Here is a 26,989-nt window from a genome sequence, read left to right as displayed (position 1 = left end):
GGCGACGGGACGGACATGTTCGGCTGCGGGAGGAGGAAGAGGGCTAGGGTTAGGGGGAATTCATCCGCGAATTTCGGGGGGGGGGGGCATATTTATAGATAGAGGGAGCTAGGAGATTCCAAATGAGGAGCGGTTTTCGGCCACGCGATCGTGATCGAACGACTGAGATCATGGAGGGGGTTTGGATGGGTTTTGGGCCACTTTGGAGGGGTGCTGGGCTGCAACACACACGAGGCCTTTTCGGTCCCTCGGTTAACCGTTGGAGTATCAAACGGACTCCAAGTGGCACGAAACTTGACAGGCGGTCTACCGGTGCTATACCGAGGCCGCTTGGCAATCCTCGGGCCATTGTGAGAAAGTTGAACACCTGCACACGAAAAGAGACAAGAGGGGGACGCCGGAGGGCATAGGAGTGCCGGATTGCAAAACGGACAACGGGGAAAATGCTCGGATGCATGAGACGAACACGTATGCAAAATGAGATGCACATGATGACACAATGCAGATGATGACATGGCAAAATGCAACACGCAAGCAGCTGACATGGCAACGACGGCAAATAACTGGCAGACACCTGGCGCATCGAATCCGGGGCATTACAACACTCCTCCACTAACAAGAGATCTCGTACCGAGATCTTAGGACCAATACGGGAGGGAAAAGGGATGAGGTGAAACAAGAACTCAAGAGAAGAAGTAAGGAATCGAGAGCACTCGAGAAGAAGAGAGGAACGACGAGAATGACGAGAATCGAAAGCTCACAGAATCAGATAGACTATGAAACCACTCCGGTTAGAACGAGATAAGAAACGAATAAGACTGAAAGGATTTAGGTAGCACTCCGGCTGAAACATGGAGGAATAGAACACGAACTTAAGAGGATGGAATGATACTTGATGAAGACATGACACAAAACCTCCGTAAAGAATTGAAATAGAATGAAAAGAACTTAGAAGGTAGGATTGGCTGGAGTTGTTGAGAAAATCAACAACGAAAGAATAAGCTTGTTGTGGACTTATCCAAAAACAACTCAAAACTTGAGGTGAAATTATGCCACAACCAAATGCTTGAATATCTGGGAAAAACAAAGAAATGCAAAACTCCACTTCAAAACAATACGGAGAATTAATTGCACTTCGAGATGCAAGAAGAAAAGATACTTGAACTCCACCAACAAAATCTTGATGAACTCTTGAAAAATGAATTAAATCAGGAAGAACCACCATGAAGAACTCCGGTGACAAAAGGATGATGAGATAGAATGAAGAAAGAAAAGAATAAGACTAAAGCCTTGCGATGCTTTAGATGGAGGTTCCGACCAAATGACCGAGGAAATCTAAACTCCGGAAAAGAAAAGATAAAAACACTTGGAACTAGAATTTATTCATCAAGAACAAACTCCAAAGGAAGGGATTATTCACTTGGATGAAATAAGACTAAGATTTATTGTATGCTTATCCTTCATCAAATTAAATTGATGACAAGCAATGGATTTTGCATACTACTTATTCTTCTTGAAAAGGGATTGAGAAGTGACATATCACAAACTTGAGAAGGTCTTCATTAACCACCGGTAGGATTGGAAAGAGCGAATGAATTGATATGATAAACAAAGAAAAGAATCTTGAATGAACCACCATAAGAATTTGAAAATGACTAATGAAACAGAATGAATCACCGGGAAGAATTAGAAGAACAAATATGCTAGAGGGGATTTAGATGCAAGAGAAATGAAAGAACTCGATCGAGGAAAATCTCTTCTTCGATATTCAAATGACGACAAGAACCAGCACCAAAATTACTGAGATACTCCAGGAGAATGAAAAGCGAAAAGGTTGAGGCAACAATGAAATGATTGGAACTCGATCTTGGACAAGCATCTGACTCATGAAATTCATACTTACGTCAAATGTCGAAACGGATTTGAGAATAGCTCCGGGAAATTAGAAGAGTCAGGTAAGATCCTGGGAAAAGACCTGTGGGTTAGGGCCCACTTAAAATAAAAACACCGTTGAAAGGATTGTTGAACAGATAGATGATGCACCGGAACAATTGAAATATTTGAATGAGGTGACAACCTCGAATTAATTGGAACACAGACGAGTCTCCTGAGATGTCTTGAGCACTCCGGAAGGATAAACTGGCGAGAGGCGAACGAACAGGGAAGAAACTTGAGCCGAGGAAAAGAATATAATCACTACCAAAAATTAGAATTGAATCCACCGGAAAAGAGATGAAGAATGTCAAACAAAAGAGAATTCACCGGTTGAAACAATTGACGAAAAACTGAAGAGGCTCCATACAAATGAAATTGATGGTCGAGAGAGAGTCAGACTCCGGGAAGAAAAGAGGTGGGAGGGTGGGAAAACAAAGGAAACTTGGAAGGGGGAACCGACGAATATCTTGAAGAGAAAACACCGGTTGAAATCATTGAGGAGAGAGAGCAAAGACTTCGCACGAGTAGGATGGATACTCGATTACAGACTCCGGTTTCGAGAAGAAGAAGGGTGGGCGGGTGGGAAAAGAAAACAGCTGAGGATGGGGAAACAACTTCGTTGAGAGCGAACTGAGGATTGAACTTGGCAAAGACAAAGAGGCTCGAGTCAACTTGACGAGAAATGCACCGGATGATAGAGCTGAGAACCTACGATCGGAGAACCCAGTACATGAACCTAAAGAAAAATTTGAAGGGGAAGAGGAGTATTTCAAAACACCTATGTCAAGATTCCTGACCAGAGCGACGAAGGGGCTGACGAGTAAAAAGAATTCCCACTCTCCGATATAACTAGACTCCGAAAACAATTTTCTTCTAGACTCAACAACGGCCAAACTACACGATCAATCAAGGGGGCTCCTAGGGTCGGTCGAGGCTCTGATACCAACTTGTCACGCCCAATATGCGACCCTATCCAAAAGGAACTCGAAGGTCCCACCAAGGATAGACCTGCATAATGAAACGCTTTTGCAAGGTGGATATCATTACATCAACATTACAGAATAGATGGGGATACATACAAGAGGCATACAATGCCACACGAATACAACATCATCATACATAAGCGCATCATCCGACTACGGATGAAACACAAACAGAAACTCAAACGACATCCACCCTGCTAGCCCAGGCTGCCGACCTGGAACCTATCCACTGATCGAAGAAGAAGCAGAAGAAGAACTCAAGCAAGCAAGCATCGCTCTCGCATCATGATGATCGCATAACCTGTACCTGCAACTGTTGTTGTAGTAATCTGTGAGCCACGAGGACTCAGCAATCCCATTACCATGGGTATCAAGACTAGCAAAGCTTAAAGGGAATGGAAGGGGTAAAGTGGTGAGGTTGCAGCAGCGACTAAGCATGATATGGTGGCTAACATACGCAAATAAGAGCGAGAAGAGAGCAAAAGGAACGGTCGTGAAGCTAGCAATGATCAAGAAGTGATCCTGAACTCCTACTTACGTCAAACATAACGCAAAACCGTGTTCACTTCCCGGACTCTGCCGAAAAGAGACCATCACGTCTACACACACGGTTGATGCGTTTTAAATCGGATCTGGTGTCAAGTTATCTACAACCAGACATTAACAAATTCCCATCTGCTCATAACCATGGGCACGGCTTTCGAAAGTTTAAACCCTGCAGGGGTGTCCCAACTTAGCCCATGATAAGCTCTCGCGATCAACGAAGGATATACCTTCTCCCAGGAAGACCCGATCAGACTCGGAACCCGGTTTACAAGACATTTCGACAATGGTAAAACAAGACCAGCAAGACCGCCCGATGCGCCGACAATCCCGATAGGAGCTCCACATATCTCGTTCTCAGGGCAACACCGGATGAACACTACGTACAACTAAAACCATCCGTCAAGTTTCCCCGAGGTGGCGCTGCAAGTGGCTCTGGTTCCGACCAACACTTAGACAAGCATTAGCCCGGGGGGGCTATAATAAAGATGACCCTTGGGTTAATTACTCCCAAGGGAAATGTAGGTGGTGGTGAGGAAAATGGTAAAACCAATGTTGGGCCTTGCTGGAGGAGTTTTATTCAAAGCGAACTGTTAAGGGGGTCCCATAAATCACCCAACCACATTAGGAACACAAAATCCAGGAACATAACACCGGTATGATGGAAACTAGGGCGGCAAGAGTGGAACAAAACACCAGGCATAAGGCCGAGCCTTCCACCCTTTACCAAATATATATATGCCTTAATTAAATAAGAGATATTGTGATATCCCAACAAAATCATGTTCACCATGGAGCGATCTTCAACTTCACCTACAGCTAACAACGCTATAAGAGGGGTTGAGCAAAGCGGTAACATAGCCAAGCAATGGTTTGCTAGGAAGGGTGTCAAAGGTTAGAGGTTCATGGCAATTTGGGAGGCTTGAGGAGCAAAAGATAGGTAACGCGGCATAGCGATAGAACGAAGCAACTAGCATAGCAATGATAGTAGTGAGATCCAGGGTAGCGGTCATTTTGCCTGAAATCCCGCAAGGAAGAAGAACGAGTCCATGAAGAAGATGAAGCCACGAAGATGAACCAAGCGTAGACGAACGAATCCTCACGATCGCAACGACAGCAACTAGGCATATTGCAAGCATCAAAACAACATGCTACAGGACCTCAACAAGAAAACAAAAGGCATGGGCATGATGTACATGTAAATCATAACAAAACATGAACACTGAGCTATCTCCAGAAATCACTAGAACATGGTCAAACACACATGGCAAGATTGCAAATAATAACAGTTCAGACTTTGCAGAAAATAACATCAGGTTGCAATGTTCAGAGCTATCAAACACCATGTTACAGGAACTTAACGTGGCAAACAAAGGCATGGCATGAATCTACTAAACCCATAGAACAAAAGTCCTTTACTGACCATGAGCCAAAAAGGATCAAAAGATATGATGGCACCCATGTAAACATAGCAAGTTATATGACAAATTCATACATGGCAGAAACAACGATAAGTAGGCATGTTGGTGAGCTTGTGCCACTCACCACAGAGAATTACATGGAATGACAAGGCAACCAACAGTAAGAATACATGTTTATGAAGCTAAGAATGGCAAGAGAAAGTTCCTAGGGTGCATGGATCACTAGTAAAACACATGGCAACAACTGAACTTAATGTTAACAGGCTGACAGCAACATTATTTAGCAACTCTGGAGCAAGATTACAACAATCTACAGCAATCTATAAATGCAACAAGTGGCATGGATGGATAGATCATGACATGTGTAACAAAACATCCTTAGTGAACATCTCCAGATTATGCATAGGAAGACTTGTAGCAGCAGGTTTATATAGCATCATGAAATAGCAGATTCAGCCTAGCAAAACTGTAACAGCAAGTACACTACTTCACGAGCTCGATTCACTCACCACAAGTCATTGCATGGAAAGATAAGCATAGCATCAGCAATAAGATATGTTTAGGTAACTAACCAAGGCAAGAACAAGTTCATAGCATGCAAGGACCAACTACAACAACCTTGGCAAAATTGAATAACATGTAAACAATCTGCCAGGAAACATTTTATAGCAAAAGTAGAGCAAGAAAATGACATGCTAGGCTACTCCATAATGGTAAACAGGGGCATGAATGGATAGAGAGAAACCATATGTTCAAAACATCCTTACTGAAGTATCTCAAAATATGCTTGGATATCTCTGTAGCATCAACTTTATGTGGCATAAAAATAACAGCAGAACAGGGACTGAAATCAGCAACATCACGAAGCCTAGTTTGCATGCTTGTTCTAGTCACCACATTGATGACAAAAATACATGTCATACACCACCGTAAAGATGGCATGATATAGCACAAAACACATATAGACATAAACCTCATAGGATGCACACATCAAACATGGCAAAAATGACAAATGAACATGTTCTGTTAACGGACAGCAGACAACATCATATAGCACTCTTGCAACGATGATTCAGGCATCAAGATGGACTCAAATGAACATGATGAAATGAAACAAAATGAAGATCATCTCTCATTGAAAATTTTGATATATTACACGCACGAAATGGAGCTACGGATGCAGAGTTATGGCATGTCAAAGATGGCACCAGAATATGCAAAACTGAGGGACTTGGACGATTTTCTGAAACAAAACAGACGAGCGCTATATGACTATTTGACGCACGGAGCGGCGTTTAAGCATTGCTCACCATGGGCTTCGGCCCAGTTGGGGAAGGGGCTGCAGCAGGTCGGGGAAGTTGGGTTGGGCCGCGGCAGGGCCGGAACGAGGCCGTGGCCCACACGGGCGACAGGGCGGATCGGGAGCCGAGTCGTTCCTGCTCGCTCCTAAGCAGGGTCGGCGGCGGCGACGGCTGTTGCCGGCTTCGGCAACGAGCGGGCCGGCGACCAGAGGGCTGGCAGGCGACGGAGATGGACGGATCCGGGCGCTCCTGCCCGGATCTGGCCGGAGGCGGGGCCGGACGGCGAGCTAGGCGGCGGCGCGGCGCTCCGGCGTGACAAGACGGCAAACTCCCGGCGGGGCTCACCGGCGGGAAGGCCGGGCGGCGGAGGACGGTGCCGGCGGGCGAGCAGGAGGCGGCAGGGCATGTCGGAGCGGGCGGCGGAGCACGAGAACCCGAGCGGCGGAGGCGGGGCGCGGCGGCAGGCGCGACCGGGTTCGCGCGGGCCCGCGAAGGACTAGGCGGGCCGCGGGCATGGGGATGACGGCGGCGGACAGGTGGCGACTCCGGATTGGGCAGGAGCGGTGGCGGACATGTCCGGGCGACGGGACGGACATGTCCAGCTGCGGGAGGAGGAAGAGGGCTAGGGTTAGAGGGAATTCATCCGCGAATTTCGGTGGGAGGGGCATATTTATAGATAGAGGGAGGTAGGAGAGTCCAAATGAGGAGTGGTTTTCGGCCACGCGATCATGATCGAACGACCGAGAGCATGGAGGGGTTTTTGATGGGTTTTGGGCCACTTTGGAGGGGTGTTGGGCTGCAACACACACGAGGCATTTTCGGTCCCTCGGTTAACCGTTGGAGTATCAAACGGACTCCAAATGGCACGAAACTTGACAGGCGGTCTACCGGTGCTATACCAAGGCCGCTTGGCAAACCTCGGGCCATTCCGAGAAAGTTTAACACCCGCACACGAAAAGAGACAAGAGGGGGACGCTGGAGGGCATAGGAGTGCCAGATTGCAAAACAGACAACTGGGAAAATGCTTGGATGCATGAGACGAACACGTATGCAAAATGAGATGCACATGATGACACAATGCAGATGATGACATGGAAAAATGCAACACGCAAACAGCTGACATGGCAACGACGGCGAATAACTGGCAGACACCTGGCGCATCGAATCCGGGGCGTTACAGCTCAAGCCTAGGTACTTCGGATCTCCAATCATGTCCGGATCCAACCTTCAAGGCCGGTGGGTGCCCTCCTCCGTCACAGAGGAGGACATTACGAAGCTTAGGGAGGCCAGATATCTAACCGCCGACGTCAAGCACATGCTTCCTGCTCCTGGGCAAGTCATCCCTACTCCCGAACCCAACGAGAGCATTGTGTTTGTTTCCCACTTCCTCCAAGGTTTCAGCTTTAGTCTTGATCCCTTCGTGACAGGGCTCATGTTCTATCACGGGCTAGATTTCCATGATCTAGCTCTAGATTCCATCCTTCACATCTCGTCTTTTATTATCGTGTGCGAAGCCTTCCTCTGCATCACCCCACACTTCGGCTTATGGCTCAAGACCTTCAATGTAAAGCTGGGGCGACACGTGGAGTGCGAAGGCGCTGTAATAAGCAGAAACGCCGATGCCCCATGGCCCGAAGGTTCCTTCCTAAAGGTGTCCGATCTATGGCAACGGAGGTGGTTCTACATCACAGCTCCCCGAGGCACCAAGTGGGCGGCTGCCCCCGCCTTTCGCTTGGGCCCTCCACCTCAACTAGCGTCATGGACCAACATGGGACTCGACTGGGGGCCTGCTAATGACGTACCGACATTGCAGAGCCGCATTCGGGAGCTTCTTGAGAGGGATATCAGTCTTGTCAGAATAATTCAGGTAATGCTAGTTCGGCGGGCCCTGCCGTGCAAAGTAAACCTCTCTGGATGTGGGAGTTCAACCCAGAAGGTCCGCGAACCATTCAGCACTTCTTCGGCATGACGCTCGAAGGGATGTACAAGTTATTCTTCGGACCACGAGTAAAGTGTCCGGACACCACCGAGGATGCGGGCCTGAGCTGCAACCGCCCAGATACCCAAGTAAGTAGCCCTGTAACTGAACACTTCGTTTATATTTATCACAACATTATTTTGAAAAACTGTCCGCGGCCAGGATTGGCTCAGCAAGGCGGAGAGGATCAGCTGTCCGGCCCCACTTCCCGAAGGCTCGCCTAGTCCCGCGATAGCCAGGATGCTTATACGTGCGCTAAGTCAAGTGCCCTCAGGGAAAGGTGAAGGGAAGAATAGAGAAGCCGGACTTCACACATTATACATCCAAACCGGGGGAATTACTGTCTCCATGAAGGAGGATAATTGGGGAGGTGAATCTAAGGTTTCCTCCCCTCGCGGGAAGAAGAGGGCCGCCTCCGAAGACTCGAAAACGGAGGAGCCTAAACAAGGGAAGAAAGCTTCACCAGGGGGCCCTGCCCCGAAGGGCGTCCTCACCGCACCATGCCCGCAAACGGGCTAGCCCTCCACCGAGCTGTAAGTTAATCGTAAATAAGAAGATATTGCTTCCTCCTCCGAGAACAATAACCAGGATATATTTTTTGCAGTCCGGCTAGTAGCTATTCTCAACAGAGTTCATCTTCGGGGGACTCCTTCCGGAGATGATGGAGAGTGAAACCCCACCTGCATCTCCGCCCCATGGGGTGGGTGACCCTGAGGTGTCATCACGGAGGATTCCAGATCCGCTGAGGCCAGAAGTTAACAATTCGGCCACCCCGAGCCCGGAGTCTTCGGCTCCCACCAAGGGCAATAGGAAGGGTCCGGGACAGTCCAGTGCCCGGTCGGACACATTGACGGGTCTTCTGTAGCAAGCTGCTCTCTCAAAAGATTTCATCCGCCACAAGCGGGTTGAATGAAGCTTTTACGAGCCTGCTCAAAGGCTTTGAGGTACACAATGAAACACGTAATTCTTTGGTTGTACCGAACACGCTAGGTGTGCTCTGTATAGATAGTAGCCACTGAGACTCTGGTTGCCAGCCCTAGGCGGCAAACGGAGGTTCACACTCCCAGGTAATGATCGTACTGCATTCATGCGCAGGTGGCTAAGGGTCCAGCGGTAGACCGGACCGCTGAAATCGCTGAACTGAGGCGACAGATTGATGTGGTGGACGCCGACATCATGCTTGTAAACCAGCGGCTTAGCGAGTCACAGATTATGTGCTCGTTGTTCCTCATTTGTTTAGGAAATATTAAGAGGAGCATAATGTTAATATGATATGTTTTCGCTGCAGGCGGAGCTGCTGCCGTGGAGGCCCTGAGGGCAGAACTTGCCCTCGCCAACGAACAAGCCTAGGCTAGCAATGCGGCTGCCCTAAAGGCGGCCGGAGATTTGAACACCGAACAGGCTGCTCATCACCGAAGCGAAGATAAAATAACCGAGATGGCCATGGAGCTGAGGGACGCCGCCGGCCGATATGAGCTCCTCGAGAAGGAGAATCAGGCAAAGTCGGCTGACGTGAAGAAGGCCCTGGATGCGGCCAAGGAGACGCATTCTGAAATTAGAGCTGCGCGGGAGGAGCTTCGACAGGCCGGAGACATCGTGGCTGGAAGCCCCTATTTGTTGCGGATGAAGTTTGGAGACCCCAAGTACGCTCCTCTAGATCAGCTTTGGAGCGCTGCAGACACGTATGCAGATCTGGCAAAAAGTGCGGATGATGCGACCAAGTTCTTCAAGGATCAAAAAGATAATGAAATAGAAAGGTTGTTCTGGTCATAATTCAATGCTCCGACGCGCCCGCTGCCATTGAGTGAGAGGATGGCCGCTTTGGCCGAGCTCCATAGGTTGTCCAGTCTTTGCAATGAGGTCTGTAATAGACCATCTATGGCTGAAGGGACCAAGGTCAGGCAGTTATTTTGGTTTAGTGCAACAATTCCTTGGCGCCATATCGTGAATCGATGCCTTGAAGAGGTCGGCGTGCATAGCGGGTGCGCGGATGGCTCTTCCCCGTGTTAAAACATATTGGGCGGATAAGGAGGCCACCGGCATTGCAACACAGAGTCCGGCAGGAAGCTAGGACCCAGCCAAGCACTATTTTGAGCAGGTCATAGAAGGTGCTCGTTTAATAGAGGCTCAATGCTCGAAGTATGTCATGCTCGAGTGACAAGTCGTTCAATTGTAAAAACAATTCTATTTTGATTATAAAGGCTATGTTTATACTTTCGCCCGAAAGTGTTATAGTGCCTCCTGTGCGGCCGTTTGATGTATATACATATCTTGAAAGTTAGTAGTTGTTGGCTTCAGCCCCCACACATATAATGCGGGGTTGTTCACGAAAATGTGCGCAATCACACTTGATCCAACGTCTTGGTCCATTAAGGAGGTGATCGCACGTCGAACTAGGCAACCGGACTATATAGCTTTAACACTTTCACTTAGCCATAGGAATTTGACAGTGGGGCTACTATGTAGCCCCTAGTACCTTCGCGTGCATCCGGATACGGGCGCGTATGTACATGACCGGGAAACGGTCCTTCATTAATGCGGAGGAATCCCGAAGATTCTGATGAGTCCTCGAGTGTTGAACAGTCTCTCGCTGTATCATGACAGTCAGTTTTCGGTTTTCTCTACTGAGGTGCTTGTCCGGAATAACCAGGGCACAATTGCAGTAGTTCTCCTTTGGCCGCCTTAGCCGATACAACGAAACGTAAGGCAGCAAACCCAGGAGCCGGGCAAACCCAACATTTGACCAAAGACATGATTCAGAGCTGATGCATATAAGGCCAAACTCGCAACACCCAACACTCCCGAAGGTACTCGGACATTATAACATATACTGGGCTGAGAAATGCCCTCGGTTATGAACCCTGTATTTCCAGGTACGTGCATTGATTTGTCGTGGCGAAATGCCTATAACGCCAGTATGCCCTATGGGTGTATTGAATACCCGTGGGGGTCAAGCAACAAGAGACAGTAAAGAAGGTTTACACAGGCGCTTAATCTAAAGAGAAACCTTTGAGCGGGGCCCTGCTGCATGTCTACGCATTTGTCTCTGTTGTGCCGTATCCTGGAAGGGTCTCGCATGAATAATGTCTGTAAAAATGAAATATCATGTAAAAGAGTATGGCGTAAGCGTGCGAAAAGTTGGTTATTCTCAATGGATGTTAGAAATGTGAGATATTGGCATATGAATAAGGTCAAGCTGAATCGTGGGCCTTGTTACATGTTTGCAGCCCCTGGTACCATCTATGGGGGTTTATGTATAGCACCCCGCTCATGTTTATCTGGGCCGTTACCGACGGTGGTGCACCGGACTCGTCTAACCGTGTTCGTGGTCTTAACGACCGATCATGCATTCTGATAGGAGAGGCCGCTTAGTGTCCGGCTGCTAGAGCCGTCGCATACTCTTCCGCACGTAAGGAATGCTCTGTGTTTCCACTAACAGTGATGAAGCCACGTGGACCGGGCATCTTGAGTTTAAGGTAGGCATAGTTTGGTACTGCGTTGAAGCGAGTGAAGGCCGTTCTTCCGAGTAATGCATGATAACCGCTACTGAAGGGAGTGATGGCGAAGAGTAATTCTTCGCTTCTGAAGTTGTCGGGAGAACCAAATGTCACCTCTAATACGAGGGAGCCCCTGCAGCGAGCCTCAACACCTCGTATCACTCCTTTAAAGCTGGTGTTACTTTGGCTGATTCGGGATGGATCTATCCCCATCTTGCGGACGGTGTCCTGATATATCAGATTAAGACTACTGCCGCCATCCATGAGGACTCGAGTGAGATGGTATCCATCAATTATTGGGTCGAGCACCAAGGCAGCCGATCCTCCGTACCAGATACTAGTCGGGTGGTCCCTGTGATCAAAGGTGATCGGGCAGGCCGACTAGGGGTTGAATTTGGGGGCAACGGGCTCTACAGCGAATACGTCTCTGAGCGCGCGTTTGCACCTTCTCTTTGGTATGTGAGTCGCGCAGATCATGTTTACTATTTTGACTTCTGGTGGGAATTTTTTTGTCCCCCAGTGTTCGGCTGGCAAGGCTCATCCTCGTCTTCACTTGGTGTTTCCCTTCCCTTGTGTTCGGCATTTAACTTGCAGGCCTGCTTGAAGACCCACTATTCTCTGTGAGTGTGATTCGCATGTTTTTCGGGGGTGCCATGAATTTGGCACAATCTGTCCAGGACTTTGTACAGGCCGGACGGTCCCTCTTTGCTGCCTTTAAATGGCTTCTTTCTTTGACTGGGTTGAGAGCCCCTGAATCCGGCGTTGACCATCGTGTTGTCCGGACTTTCTTCATTGTTTCGACGCTTGTTCTTATTGCGCCGTGGCTTCCCGTTGCCATCCCTGATTTCGGATGTGCTTGGGTCACTGGTGCCTCTACGGGCCAACCAGCTGTCCTCACCCGCGCAAAACCGGGTCATAAGGCTTGTTAAGGCTGCCATTGTCCTCGGCTTTTCTTGGACAAGGTGTCTGGCAAGCCACTCATCTCGGATACTGTGCTTGAAGGGCGCTAGGGCTTCGGCATCCGGACAGTCAACAATTTGATTCTTCTTAGTGAGAAATCTGCTCCAAAGCTTACGGGCTGACTCTCCGGGCTGTTGTATTATGTGACTTAAATGGTCAGCGTCCGGAGGTCGGACATAGGTCCCTTGAAATTGGCCCTAAAAGTGTCCTCAAGTTCCTCCCAATTTCCGGTTGAATCTTCGGGGAGGCTTTTCAACCAGTGCCGAGCTGGCTGTTTCAACTTGAGGGGAAAGTATTTGATGGCGTGGAGGTCATCCCCATGAGCCATGTGGATATGAAGGATAAAATCCTCAATCCAGACCCCAGGGTATGTCGTTCCGTCGTATGCCTCTATGTTCACGGGTTTGAATCCCTGAGGAAATTCGTGATCTAGCACCTCGTCAGTGAAGCACAGAGGGTGCATAGCCCCTCTGTATCTGGACATGTCGTGGCATGTTGTCGACTGTTGTTGTGTCCGGTGTTGATTCTGAACTGGTATTCGATCAGTGTGATCGTTTTGATGACTATAATCCCGCGTCGGAGCATGTCCTCAGGATCCATAGATGGACCTGGTCGCTGAGGGAGTCCTGGATTAGGGGGTATCCGGACTGCCGGACTATATACATCGTTCGGACTATTTAAGTGTGAAGATACAAGACTCAAGACTCCGTCCCGTGTCCGGATGGGACTCTCATTTGCGTGGAGGGCAAGCTTGGCGATCCGGATATTGTGTTTCCTTCCTTGTAACCGACTCCATGTAAACCCTAGCCCTCTCCGGTGTCTATATAAACCGGAGAGGATGGTCCTTAGAAGGCCAATCACAATTACAATCATACCATCATAGGCTAGCTCTTAGGGTTTAGCCTCTACGATCTCGTGGTAGATCTACTCTTGTACTACTCATATCTTCAATATTAATCAAGCAGGAAGTAGGGTTTTACCTCCATCGAGAGGGCCCGAACCTGGGTAAACATTGTGCCCCTCGCTTCCTGTTACCATCAGCCTAAGATGCACAGGTCGGGACCCCCTACCCGAGATCTGCCGGTTTTGACACCGACATTGGTGCTTTCATTGAGAGTTCCTCTGTGTCGTCGCCGCAAGGTTCGATGGCTCGTCTCGTCTTCAAGGACAACATTACCTCGAGGGGAGCTCTGGCTGTAGGCCAAACTCTCCGACTTGGCGGCCTCATCATGGCTGCCCCATCGGCGGCCCCGCCGATGATGGCCTCTCGGGTCATCAAGCATATCCTTCGCATCGGTTCAGAACTCGCCGAACAGATGGATCCGATGGAGCTCTCCTCCCTTAATGAGCTCTTGGATCGCATCACCGCTCTGGGAGTCGCTACAGACTATGACCGGGTCGGGCTTAAACCTGACCAAAGGGACATTAGATCCCCCCGGCCACCCATGAGATAGCGGTAGTGGAGGAACCACATACGGATTACCCCTCTATTTTGAGGACGAATCGTGTCCGGATCACCGAGCTCCCTGAGCCGAACTCCCACTTGAGGGAAGATATGGCCCAGATCCCGGACATAGGATCGGGTATTCGGCCAGAAAAATTGGGCAGCATCCCGAATCCCGAGCTGTCGAACTTGGTGGCTCCCCTGCCCCTAGGCGCTAGGCCAGATCAGAATTTGGACTCATCCACAGACACCCATGTGTGCTCAAGCCGTCTCCCCTGTATCATACAAGAGCCCCATGAGACAGTACATCGCTACTGGGCCAGATTCCTCCTTGTGTTAAATAAGGTCAAGGACTGTCGCGAGGAGGATGCAGTCTCACTTTTCTGCAAAAACTGTACGAACAAAGGAATCCTTAATGCTATAAGTCTCCGTGACATAGTACACCTTGCTGACTTAGCAACCATAGTACAAAAATACTATGTGATGGAAAGCGCCTAGAAAACCCAAACACAATTTTGGGATAGCCCGGCTCTCACCAAAACCTTTGTTCGAGCTAAACGGGCGAACTCTCGAAGGTCGGCAGATCCAATCCCCAAGAAGTCGAAACCCGCCCCAGGGCGTGGAACCGTATTGGAAGAATGGCTCAATGGGCCATGTAAGCCTCACAGTACGCCGGACACAACACCAACCCATAGCCTTAGGGCATGTTGGATACTCCAGCAGGTAGCAAAAAGCGACGAGGATCTCCTCGTGAGCCATAAAGCAGAACAACATCCCGCCAAGGAACAAAATATGGTACTAACAGTCTTCAAGACTTTCGCCTCAAACAATAGGCGCAAGCGAGCTCACCGAAGCTCTGCTGAAATCTGCCATTTGGCAAAAATAAACCCCTGGAACGACACTGCTATAACTTTCAATGCCAGTGATGAACCTCGATTCCAGACTGTTTGGACACCAGCCGCTCTGGTCCTTAGCCCAATCGTGGACGGCTTTTGGCTCCTAAAGTAATCATGGACGGCGGAAGCGGACTAAACTTGATCTATGAAGAAACACTCAACAAGATGGAAATTGACAAAATCCGCATTGAGCAAAGCGGCACAACCTTCAGGGGAATTATTCCTAGTCGGGAAGCGCGGTGTGCGGGAAAAATCACACTCGATGTGGTATTCGGCACCCCGGAGAATTACAGGTCCGAAGAAATCACATTCCAGGTGGCTCCTTTTAGCAGCGGATACCACACCCTTCTAGGGCGGGACGCGTTCGCAAGCTTTCAAGCTATACCCCATTACAGGTACATGAAGCTTAAAATGCCCGGGCCCAATGGAATCATCACTCTACCCAGTGATCCGGACGTCGCACTTCAGGCCGAAAACAAAACCGCGGCACTAACCCTGGAAGCATTATCCGAAGCCCTAGCAGCCAAAGAATTAACAACGCTGTAGGCCACCGTGGACAGGGACGACGTGATACTCGACAAGCGACCCAAGTCCACCTCATTTAAACCCGCAGACGAGATAGTCAATTCCAAGTCCGTCCAACGAACCCCACGAAGACAGCTTCCATCGGGACACAGTTGAACCCCGCAATGGACGCCGCACTACGGCACTTTTTACGCCAAAATTGGGACATTTTTGCCTGGCACCCATCAAACATCCCGGGCATCCCGCGCGGATTGGACGAACATAGCCTTAACATACTAAAGGGATACAAACCTGTCAAACAGACCCTAAGGCGATTTTTAGAGCCTAAAACACAAGCAATGGGGGAAGAGCTAGCCAAGCTACTTGAGGCCGGATTCATCAGAGATATCAAACATCCGGATTGGCTGGCAAATTTGGTAATGGTACCAAAGAAGGACAAATCCTAGCGCCTATGCGTCGATTTCAAAGACCTCAACAAGGCTTGCCCCAAGGATCCCTTTCCCCTCCCTCGCATGGACCAAATCATCGATGCCACAGCTCGACACGACTCGCTGTGCTTTCTCGATGCATACTCTGGATACCATCAATTAAAGATGGCAGAGTATGACGAAGCTGCAACAGCTTTCATAATGCCATATGGCCCTTTTTGCTTCAACACTATGCCTTTCGGGCTTAAGAATGCCGGTGCAACCTATCAACGCATGATTCAAACATGCCTGGAAAAATAAATCGGCAAAACAGTGGAGGCATACGTGGACGACGTGGTCATAAAAAAAAGACACGTGAAAACCCTAATAGATGACTTGAGGCCTTACATTTGATAACCTCCAGACATACATCATCAAGTTGAATCCAAAAAATGCGTTTTCGGCGTCCCCTCGGGGAAACTGCTGGGCTTCATTGTTTCCAATAGAGGAATTGAAGCGAATCCGGCAAAAATCCGAGCTCTATCACAGTTGGCTATACCAACAGACCTCAAGCACATCCAGAAACTAGCTGGATGCATGGCCGCTTTGAGCCGCTTTATCTCCAGGCTAGGAGAAAAGGCATTACCTCTTTACCGCCTCCTTCGGCGCACCGAACACTTCATGTGGCCTATGCTACTGTACATAGCTGCAACACATCAAGTTGTAAGTGCAGTACTCATCGTCGAACGAGATGTTGACAGATACAAATTCCCGCTCCAAAAGCCGGTTTATTACGTATCCACGGTCCTCACCCCATGCAAATCCCGATACCCACACTACCAAAAAATAGCATACGCGGTCTTCATGGCATCCCGTAAGCTGCGACACTACTTTCAAGAGTGTTCAATTATGGTGGCCTCCGAAGTACCACTCAATGACATAATAAATAACCGCGACGCTACGGCCGGATTGCTAAATGGGCCATCGAGCTCCTTCCGTTCGACATAACATACAAACCACAGCGGGCCATCAAGTCGCAAGTACTGGCAGACTTTGTCGCCGAATGGACAGAAGCCGAACTCCTTAAAGAGTACGGTGTGTACTCCAACTGGATCATGCACTTCGACGGCTCTAAAATGCTGGCCGGATTGGGAGCGGGTGTAGTCCTGAATTCTCCCATCGGAGACACGGTCCAGTACGTCCTCCAAATATTATACACAAACTCCAACAATGCAGCTGAATATGAGGCTCTGTTGCACGGTCTTCGGATGGCAGTCTCTATTGCCATCCAACGCCTGGAAGTGTGCGGGGATTCGAACCTTGCAATATCACAAATTAACGGAGACTTTGATGCCAAGGATCCGAAAATGGTGGCCTACCGTAATGCCGTCCTCAAAATGTCAGCTCAGTTGGAGGGGCTCGAATTCCACCATGTGGCTTGAGAAAACAATCAAGCGGCTGACGTCCTCGCCCGCATCGGCACTAAACGCGACCCTGTCCCACCTAGCATATTCCTGGAAAGGTTGTTCAAACCATCCGTAGTATGGGAAGGGGAGTCCGGCAATACTAGCACGGACCCGAACTCACCCCCAGATTCCGAACCGTCAGACATAATCGGAGGCTCTGCCACCGAAATTACATCTTCGGCCCACGAAATCATGGCCGTAGTTGCCCCGTGGACTGAACCTTTCCTGGCCTACCTAAATAGGCAGGAGCTCCCCAAGGACCAAAATGAAGCACGCTGCATCGTCCGGCGTTCTAAGGCTTACAAGGTCCATGAAGGGGGGCTCTACAAGAAAAGTGCTACCGGAGTGCTCCAAAGATGCATCTCCGAAGAGGAAGGGCGGCAGCTCTTGGCTGAAATCCATGCCGGACTGGGAGGGCACCATGCCGCGGCTCGAGCACTAGTCAGCAAGGCCTTCTGTACAGGTTTTTATTGGCCGACGGCCCGAGCAAACGCACATGACCTTGTCCAACACTGTGTTGGTTGCCAGCTCTTCGCCAATCAGAGTCATATGCCCCCTACCGCTCTCCAAACAATCCCCATAACTTGGCCCTTCGCGGTCTGGGGGCTGGATATGGTCGGACCTCTTAAAGGGGGAAGCCATAAGAAAAAATACTTATTGGTCATGGTGGACAAATTCACCAAATGGATAGAAGCCAAACCAGTCAAAACGGCCGAATCCGGACCAGTCATAGACTTCATATCCAGGGTCGTACACTGATACGGAGTCCCTCACAGCATCATCACTGATAATGGCTCCAATTTGACAGCCGATGAAGTCATAACTTGGTGCGGCAAAATGGGCATTAAGCTCAATTATGCTTCTGTCTACCATCCCCAAACAAATGACCAGGTCAAACGGGCAAACGGTCTCATAATGAGTGGCATGAAACCCAGACTAGTGCGATCTTTGAGAGAGTCAGATACGCACTGGGTCGAGGAGCTCGACTCCGTACTCTGGAGGCTGCGGACCATGCCGAAACGCACCACCGGATACACACCATTTTTTATGGTGTATGGCACGGAAGCAGTACTACCCTGCGACATCATACACGATTCGCCACGCGTACGCATGTACAAAGAGAAGGAAGCCGAAGTAGATCGGCAGGATAACTTGGATGCCCTGGAGGAGGAGCGCGACGTCGCAAAAGCCCGCTCCGCATTCTATCAACAACAAGCTCGATGATACCAAAGAAGAGAAGTACGGGCCAAAACTTACAATATTGGCGAACTCGTTCTACGCATACCGGAGAAGAAGAAGGACAAGCTCAAACCCAAGTGGGAAGGTTCCTTCGTCATTGAAAAAGTTCTCACTGGAGGAGCGTACCGCTTACGTAATGCATCCGATAACAGACTCGAGCCGAACCCATGGAACGCGGCAAGACTCCGGAGATTCTACGCCTAACGCCGAACTCAATGTTCGTCTCCTTACTCCCTCTCTTTTATTTATGCTCCATCCCTTTTCCTTTCTCGACTGTTCTTCCTCTTCACACAAAATATTCAATATAGTACGGACTTCTGGATAACTCCAGCCGCACTATGTGTGTAAGCAGCACCTGGGGGCTTCCTATAGGGAAGCTAAAAAAAATTACTCTAATGGCTTTTCGCCCATCACATGTGCATTTCTTTTCCGCATGTGCCTTTTCTTCACCATTATATGCATCTATATGACTTAAGATGTGGCCGAGCTGGGTTGCCTGGTGAGGGAGTCCTGGATTAGGGGGTGTCCGGATGGCCGGACTATGACCTTTGGCCGGACTCCCGGACTATGAAGATACAAGATTGAAGACTCCGTCCCGTGTCTTGATGGGACTTTCCTTGGCGTGGAAGGCAAGCTTGGCGATACGATATGAAGATCTCCTCCCATTGTAACCGACTCTGTGTAACCCTAGCCCTCTCCGGTGTCTATACAAACCAGAGAGTTTTAGTCCGTAGGACGAACAACAATCATACCATAGGCTAGCTTCTAGGGTTTAGCCTCTCTGATCTCGTGGTAGATCCACTCTTGTACTACACATATCATCAATATTAATGAAGCAGGAGTAGGGTTTTACCTCCATCGAGAGGGCCCGAACCTGGGTAAAAACATCGTGTCCCTTGTCTCCTGTTACCATCCGCCTAGACACCCAGTTCGGGACCCCCTACCCGAGATCCGCCGGTTTTGACACCGACATTGGTGCTTTCATTGAGAGTTCCTCTGTGTCGTCACCTTTAGGCCCTATGTCTTCTTCGATCCTCAACCATGACGCGGTCCAGGGTGAGACTTTTCTCCCCGGACAGATCTTCGTATTTGGCGGCTTCGCACTGCGGGCCAACTCGCTTGGCCATCTGGAGCAGATCGAAAGCTACGCCTCTGGCCATCAGGTCATGTTTGGAAGCTTAAACTACACGGCCGACATCCGCGGGGACTTGATCTTCGACGGATTCGAGCCACGGCCGAGCGTGCCGCATTTTCCTGATGGGCATGATCTAACTCTGCCGCCGGACAGCGCCCAGAGTGCCGCTCAGATGTCCGCTCCGATCATTAGCTCGGAGCCGACCGCGCCAATTGGGGACGGACGGTTGGACGCCGCCCCGGGTGCCGCAATCTCTATGGCGATAGAGCCGAACACAAGCCCAGTCCTTGGCGAGGCCTATGACTCCTGGGTGCCAGACTCCGTTCCGGACTCCGAATCTTCCGCACCCCTTCTGATCGAACCCGATTGGGCTCCGATCATGGAGTTCACCTCCACGGACGTCTTTCAGCACTCCCCCTTTGGCAATATCCTGGATTCACTAAAGTCTCTCTCTTTGTCAGGAGAGCTTTGACCGGATTACGATCAGCATGGTTGGGATACGGACGACAAAGAAATTCGAAGCCCACCCACCACCCACTTCGTAGCCACTGTCCATGATTTAACCGACATGCTCGACTTCGACTCCGAAGACATCGACGGTATGGACGCCGATGAAGGAGACGACCAAGAACCAGCACCTATAGGGAACTGGAAAGACACATCGTCATATGACATATAGATGGTGGACACCCCCAAAGTAGGGGATGGCGATGAAAAAACGGAGGACGACCCCTCCAAGAAGCAACCCAAGTGCCAACGTCAGCGGCGCCGCTCTAAATCCCGCCAAAGTAAAAACGGCGAGTCCGGCAATGGAGATAACAACATGTCGGACAGTGCCGAAGACAACCCCCTCCAGCAGGATTCAGTGCAGGAGGACGAAGGAGCCAGCCCTCATGAGAGAGCGGCCGACAGAGAGGTCGAGGACGACAATTATATGCCTCCCTCCGAAGACGAGGCAATCCTCGACGACGACGAATTCGTCGTGCCAGAGGATCCCGTTGAACAAGAGCGTTTCAAACGCAGGCTTATGGCCACGGCAAGCAGCCTCAAGAAAAACAGCAGCAGCTTAGAGCTTACCAAGACTTGCTAGCCGACAGATGGACCGAAGTCCTGGCGGCCGAAGAGTATAAACTCGAACGCCCCTTCAAGAGCTACCCAAAGCATAGGCTGCTACCCCAACTTGAGGAGGAAGTAACTAAACCTACATCACCAGCGTACGATGCGCCCGATCGGCTACCCCGTGGCCGCGACAAAGAGTCCTTCAGGCCCTCGACCCAAGCCGCACCCCAGCACCGCTCAAAAAATACCAGAGTGCGGGGAGACGAAACAGACCTGCGAGACATATTGGAGAATAAGGCAAGGCAAACAAGATCGATCTACGGATTGCGTGGGTGCCCCACTTCACGTGACGATAACCGTCATGCCAGATATGATAAATACGGCCAGGCCGAACAGAGAAGACAAAGCTCATCCGAGCTACATCGCGATATAGCCCAGTATAGGGGCGCCGCACACCCACTATGCTTCATAGACGAAGTAATGTATCATCAAATCCCCTAGGGTTTTAAACCCGTCAACATCGAATCATATGATGGCACAACAGATCCTGCGGTATGGATCGAGGATTATCTCCTTCATATTCACATGGCCCGTGGTGATGATCTACATGCCATGAAATACCTCCCCCTCAAGCTTAAAGGACCAGCTCGGCATTGGCTTAACAGCCTGCCAGCAGAGTCAATTAGTTGTTGGGAGGACCTGGAATCCGTGTTCCTTGACAACTTCCAGGGCACTTATGTGTGACCACCAGACGCCGATGACCTAAGCCACATAATCCAGCAGCCAGAGGAATCGGCCAGACAATTCTGGACATGGTGCCTAACCAAGAAAAATCAAATAGTCGACTGTCCAGATGCCGAGGCCCTTGCAGCCTTCAGGCACAACATCCGAGTCGAATGGCTTGCCCGGCACCTGCGACAGGAAAAGCCGAAATCTATGGAAGCCCTCACAACACTCATGACCCGCTTTTGTGTGGGAGAAGACAGCTGGCTAGCTCGTAGCAATAACATAACCAAGAGCCCTGGCAATTCGGACACCAAGGACAACAATGGCAGGTCACGTCACAACAAGCACAAGCGCCGCATTAACGACGACAATACTGAGGATACGGCAGTCAATGCCGGATTCAGAGGCTCTAAACCCGGTCAGCGGAAGAAGCCATTCAAAAGAAACCCTCCGGGCCCATCCAGTTTAGACCGGATACTCGATCGCTTGTGCCAGATACACGGCACCCCCGAACAACCAGCCAACCACACCAACAGGGATTGTTGGGTGTTCAAGCAGGCAGGCAAGTTAAGTGCCGAAACCAAACACAAGGGGCTGCATAGCGATGACGAGGAGGAGCCCCGGACGCCGAACAATAGAGGACAGAAGGGATTGCCCCTGCAAGTGCGGACGGTGAACATGATATACGCAACCCACATCCCCAAAAGGGAGCGGAAGTGTGCTCTCAAGGACGTCTATGAGTTGGAGCCAGTCGCCCCAAAGTTCAACCCATGGACCTCCTGCCCGATCACTTTTGATCGAAGGGACCACCCCACTAGCATCTGTCACGGCGGATTCGCCGCATTGGTACTAGACCCAATTATCGACGGATTTCACCTCACAAGAGTCCTAACGGACGGCGACAGCAGCCTAAACCTGCTTTATCAGGATACAGTGTGAAAAATGGGTATCGATCCCTCAAGGATTAAACCCACAAAGAAAACCTTTAAAGGCATCATACCAGGTGTAGAAGCCAGCTGTATAGGCTCGGTTACACTCGAAGTGGTCTTCGGATCCCCGGATAATTTCCGAAGCAAAGAGTTAATCTTCGACATAGTCCCATTCCGCAGTGGCTATCATGCCCTGCTCGGATGAGCCGCATTTGCAAAATTCAATGCGGTGCCGCACTACGCATATCTCAAGCTCAAGATGCCAGGCCCTTGCGGAGTCATCACGGTAAATGGAAACACCAAACGCTCTCTCCGAACGGAGGAGCACACGGCGGCCCTGGCGGCAGAAGTACAGAGTAGCCTCTCAAGGCAATTCTCCAATCCAGGTGTTAAACGTCCGGACAACGTCAAGCGAGCCCGAAGTAACCTACACCAAAGCCAACTGGCACGTTCCGAGCAAGCATAGCAGTGCGGCCCCAACCCCAACCCTCGCCAGATGGTGATATCGGTACCACGCGTACATAATTACGCCTTAGAAATACCATGGGCATAAGGGGAGGGGCACAACTACGGCACGCCCAGAATGCGGCTCAACCGCACTAAGGGGCTCCCTATTCCGTCGTTTCCTTTTTGTATACTTTCAGGACCCAACTATTCGGAAGGCCTGTCCGGCAATACACTCGCCAAACACACGATGCCACATCCAGGGAGAGAACAAGTCACGTCAAATGTCCAGGTGGTCTCTATAACAAGCTTAATGCCTGTTTTACTTAAAGTCCCGCAGCTTTCCCCTGGAGGGGGACATGTCAAATAATCCCATCTCTTGCTTATCGCACTATTTCTATCGTTCTGCTTTCATAGCAGCCCTTTTTTAATAAACAATACGTAGCTCTTATCTATTATTGTACTCATCTATTTTTTTATGCTCAGTCATGACATTATGCAACCGTACACTTTGGTACGGCCAATACACCAGGGGCTTAAGCACCCCATAACATGGTGTGAGAAGACCGAACACTCTCACGAGTGCGGCACCCCGAACTTATAGCACTATATGCATCGGCTCCGGATCATGTCTTGGGTCAATAGTTGGGTTTGCCCGGCTCCCATGTTTTGGTACCTTACGTTCCGCAATGTTGGCTAAGGTAGTGCTGGGAGAACTACTGCGATTGTGCCCCAGTTGAGTTGGGTTAACACCTCAGTAGAGAAAGCTAAAACTGATCGTCATGATAGTGCGAGAGACCGGTCGCTGTTCAGGAGGTTTTTCGAGTCCTTAAAGACTTATGCCGCTTAGAACGAGGAGCCGGACTTATCCGGCCTAGGCGTGGATAGCGCCCCGAACTCGGTCTTCCGCATACTAGGGGCTTCGCCGAAATTTAAAATTATAGAATTCTATGGCTAAGTGAGAGTGATAAAGCATTATAAGTCCGATAGCCTGGTTCGTTGTGCTGAGTGCCTCCCTAGATGGACCCAAGAATGGGAACAAGAGCGATCAGGTTTATTCCGAACACCCCAGCACTCGTGGCATGGGGGTAGAAGCCGACGACTTGCATCTCTCAGATTTGATAAACGGCCGCACAGAAGGTAATATTTTAAATTAACAAAGCGTTGCTTAAAGCATATGAACAAAGTTTTCAGCGTACATGATAACAAATGCGAGTCTACTCGAAAATTACATCTTTGGAGCATTCGTCCGCTATAAGGCGGGCACCCTTCAGGACGCCCTTATAATACATCTCGGGCGTGCGATACTCCTTGCCCGGCGGTGGCGCGTCCGTCAAAAGCTTCTCAATGTCCAGCTTGCCCCAGTGCACTTTAGCACGGGCAAGGGCCGACGGGCACCTTCAATACAGACGGAGCTCTTGATGACTTCAATCCATTGACACGCGTCCACCAGCCGCCGCACCAGACCGAAGTAACTCCCAGGCATGGCTTCTCTAGGCCACAGCCGAACTGTGAGGCCCTTCATGGCCTGTTCGGCCACCTTGTGGAGTTCGACCAGCTGCTTCAGCTGGTCGCTCAGGGGCACCGGATGTCCGGCCTCAGTATATTGAGACCAGCACCTTCAACACCTTTTCTGTCGAGCTCCCCTCTTCGGCTCGGTAGAATGCGGCAGCATCAGACACACTACGGGGCAGATCGGCGAACGCTCCTGGAGAGCTCCGGATTCGGGTAAGTAACAGATAATTTACTTTTATATTCTTGCTTTGCATAAAGAATGCCTTACCCGCCGCTATCTTCTTCATCGCCTTGATCTCCTGGAGGGCCTTCTGGGCTTCGGCCTTAGCGGTCTTGGCACTCTCAAGAGCCAAGGCGAGCTCGGACTCTCGAGTCTTCGAGTCATGCTCCAAACTCTCGTTTTTCTCCACGAGAGCCTGGAGCTCTTGAAGCACCTCCGCCACTCGCGCCTCCTGCTTCTCTCGCTCGGTGCGCTCCAAGGCCGCACTGTTTTCGGCCTTGGACACCGCTTCCTTCAGGGTCGCCACCTCGGCCGTGGCCCCTGCAACATTTACGTTGGTCCTGTCATTATTTGCAACCAAGTATTTCTATATACATTTATATACGGTACTACATACCCTCCTTGTCCTCGAGCTGCTTTTTGGCACGGCTGAGCTCGCTCTTAGACCGCTCGAGGCTCTCCTTCAATGCATTGACCTCCGCAGTCAGTGTGGAAGAGGTCAGCAGCGCAGCCTGCATTCCCATATTAACATACTTTTGTTAGACTCCTGCGTATATCTTTTTAGATCCTCAGCTCGGCTTTTCATTTCGAACGCCGAACTGAGCATCAGGGGCTACTGTCTATGCGGTAACATTTTTATATGTTTTTCAACACATACCTCAAAGCCTGTTAATAGACTTGTATAGGCTTCTGTCAGCCCGCTCTTGGCGGACTGAACCTTCTGAATCACCGCACTCATAACAGTGCGATGTTCCTCATCGATGGAGGCGCTGTTAAGCACCTCCAGCAAATTGTCCGGCGCCTCCGGATGGACGGAGGTCGCCAGCGTCGTAGGCTTGCCCTTCTTATGAAGGCGCTGCCTGTCGGACTATGGAACCATTGACGGTTCCGGTGCAGTGTCCGGCCCGGGGCCGGACTTAGATCCCTCCGGGGCTTTACCCCCTTTGGGCCTGGAGTCCGGGAGGTCGCCTTGCGGCGCCTCCAGGACCACCTCCTCCTAGTTTAGTCCCTTTTGGGACTCCACCTCGGCGTCGTCCGTAGGGAGAGGGGAGGAGGCCGTCGGAAGTGAAGCACTATTCACATCCGACGAATCCAAGGAGCCGCTCGTCGAATCGTCGAGCTGAGCCTTGGGCGGACTTAGGTTATTCGGATGTCCAGATGCTTACGATTTTGCCAGGGGCTTGACCCTGGATGGCCATTCCTCCCCGCCGTCTTCGGCATCGGAGGTGTAGTCCGAAAGGAGGGTTCTCCCCTTCTTGGACCCTCCGGCCTCCCCAGTTGGGGCGGCTTTCCTTTTCTTTCCTTCCCCCGTTGGAGGGGGAGAGGCTTCTTCTTGCTCCTCCTCCTCGTCCTCAGAGGCAGAGGGTGTGTCGGGGTTGTCTGGCGATGAATCCGACACCACCAGGCACCAGGAACTCTTTCGAGTCCCCGTGGCCTTCTTCTTGGCCTTCTTCTCCGGCACCACGTGAGGTGCCGGAACCAGCAGCTTCGTCAAGCGAGCGTCCACTGGGTCTTCGGGCAAGGGAGCCGGACAGTTGATCTGTCCGGCCTTCTTCTGCCAGTCCTGTTAAAGAGATGGGGGTTTAGATCCCGCATAGAATCAAATCTATGAAAAACAAATAACCCGTAAAGGGAAAATTAAGCTCACCGCGCTGGCTTGGCGCTTGGCGCAGAATCCGCGATCCTCGGTGACGGGAGGGGAGACCTCGGAGCTCTTGAATAGCACCTTCCAGGCATCCTCATGCTTTGTATCGAAGAGCCGGGACAAAGTCTGTTGCTGGGCCGGGTCGAACTCCCACAAGCTAAAAGCCCGTCGTTGACACGGGAGAATCCGGCGGAAGAGCATGACCTGGACTACGGTGACAAGTTTAACCTTCCTGCCGATCAGGTCTTTGATGCAGGTTTGAAGTCCGGTCACTTCCGCCGAATTACCCAACAACAGGCCCGTCTCTTTCCCAGATGTGAGCCGTGTGGGGATACCAGATCAGAATTCGGGGGCCGCTGCCCATTCAGGTTCACGCGGCTCAGTGATATAGAACCACCCCGATTGCCACCCTTTGATGGTCTCTACGAAGGCGCCCTCGAGCCATGTAACGTTGGCTATCTTGCCCACCATGGCACCTCCACACTCCGCTTGGCGGCCGCCCACGACCTTCGGCTTGACGCTGAAGATCTTCAGCCATAGGCCAAAGTGAGGCTGGATGCGGAGGAAGACCTCGCACACGACGATAAATGCCGAGATGTTGAGGATGAAGTTCGGGGCCAGATCGTGGAAGTCCAGGCCGTAGTAGAATGTGAGCCCCCGGACGAACGGGTGAAGAGGAAAACCCAGTCCACGGAGGAAATGGGGAAGAAAAATAGCCCTC

This window comes from Triticum dicoccoides, chromosome 7B (genome assembly GCF_002162155.2).
Source record: "Triticum dicoccoides isolate Atlit2015 ecotype Zavitan chromosome 7B, WEW_v2.0, whole genome shotgun sequence".
In the NCBI taxonomy this organism is placed as follows: Eukaryota; Viridiplantae; Streptophyta; class Magnoliopsida; order Poales; family Poaceae; genus Triticum; species Triticum dicoccoides.
This window is presented reverse-complemented; position numbering follows the sequence as displayed.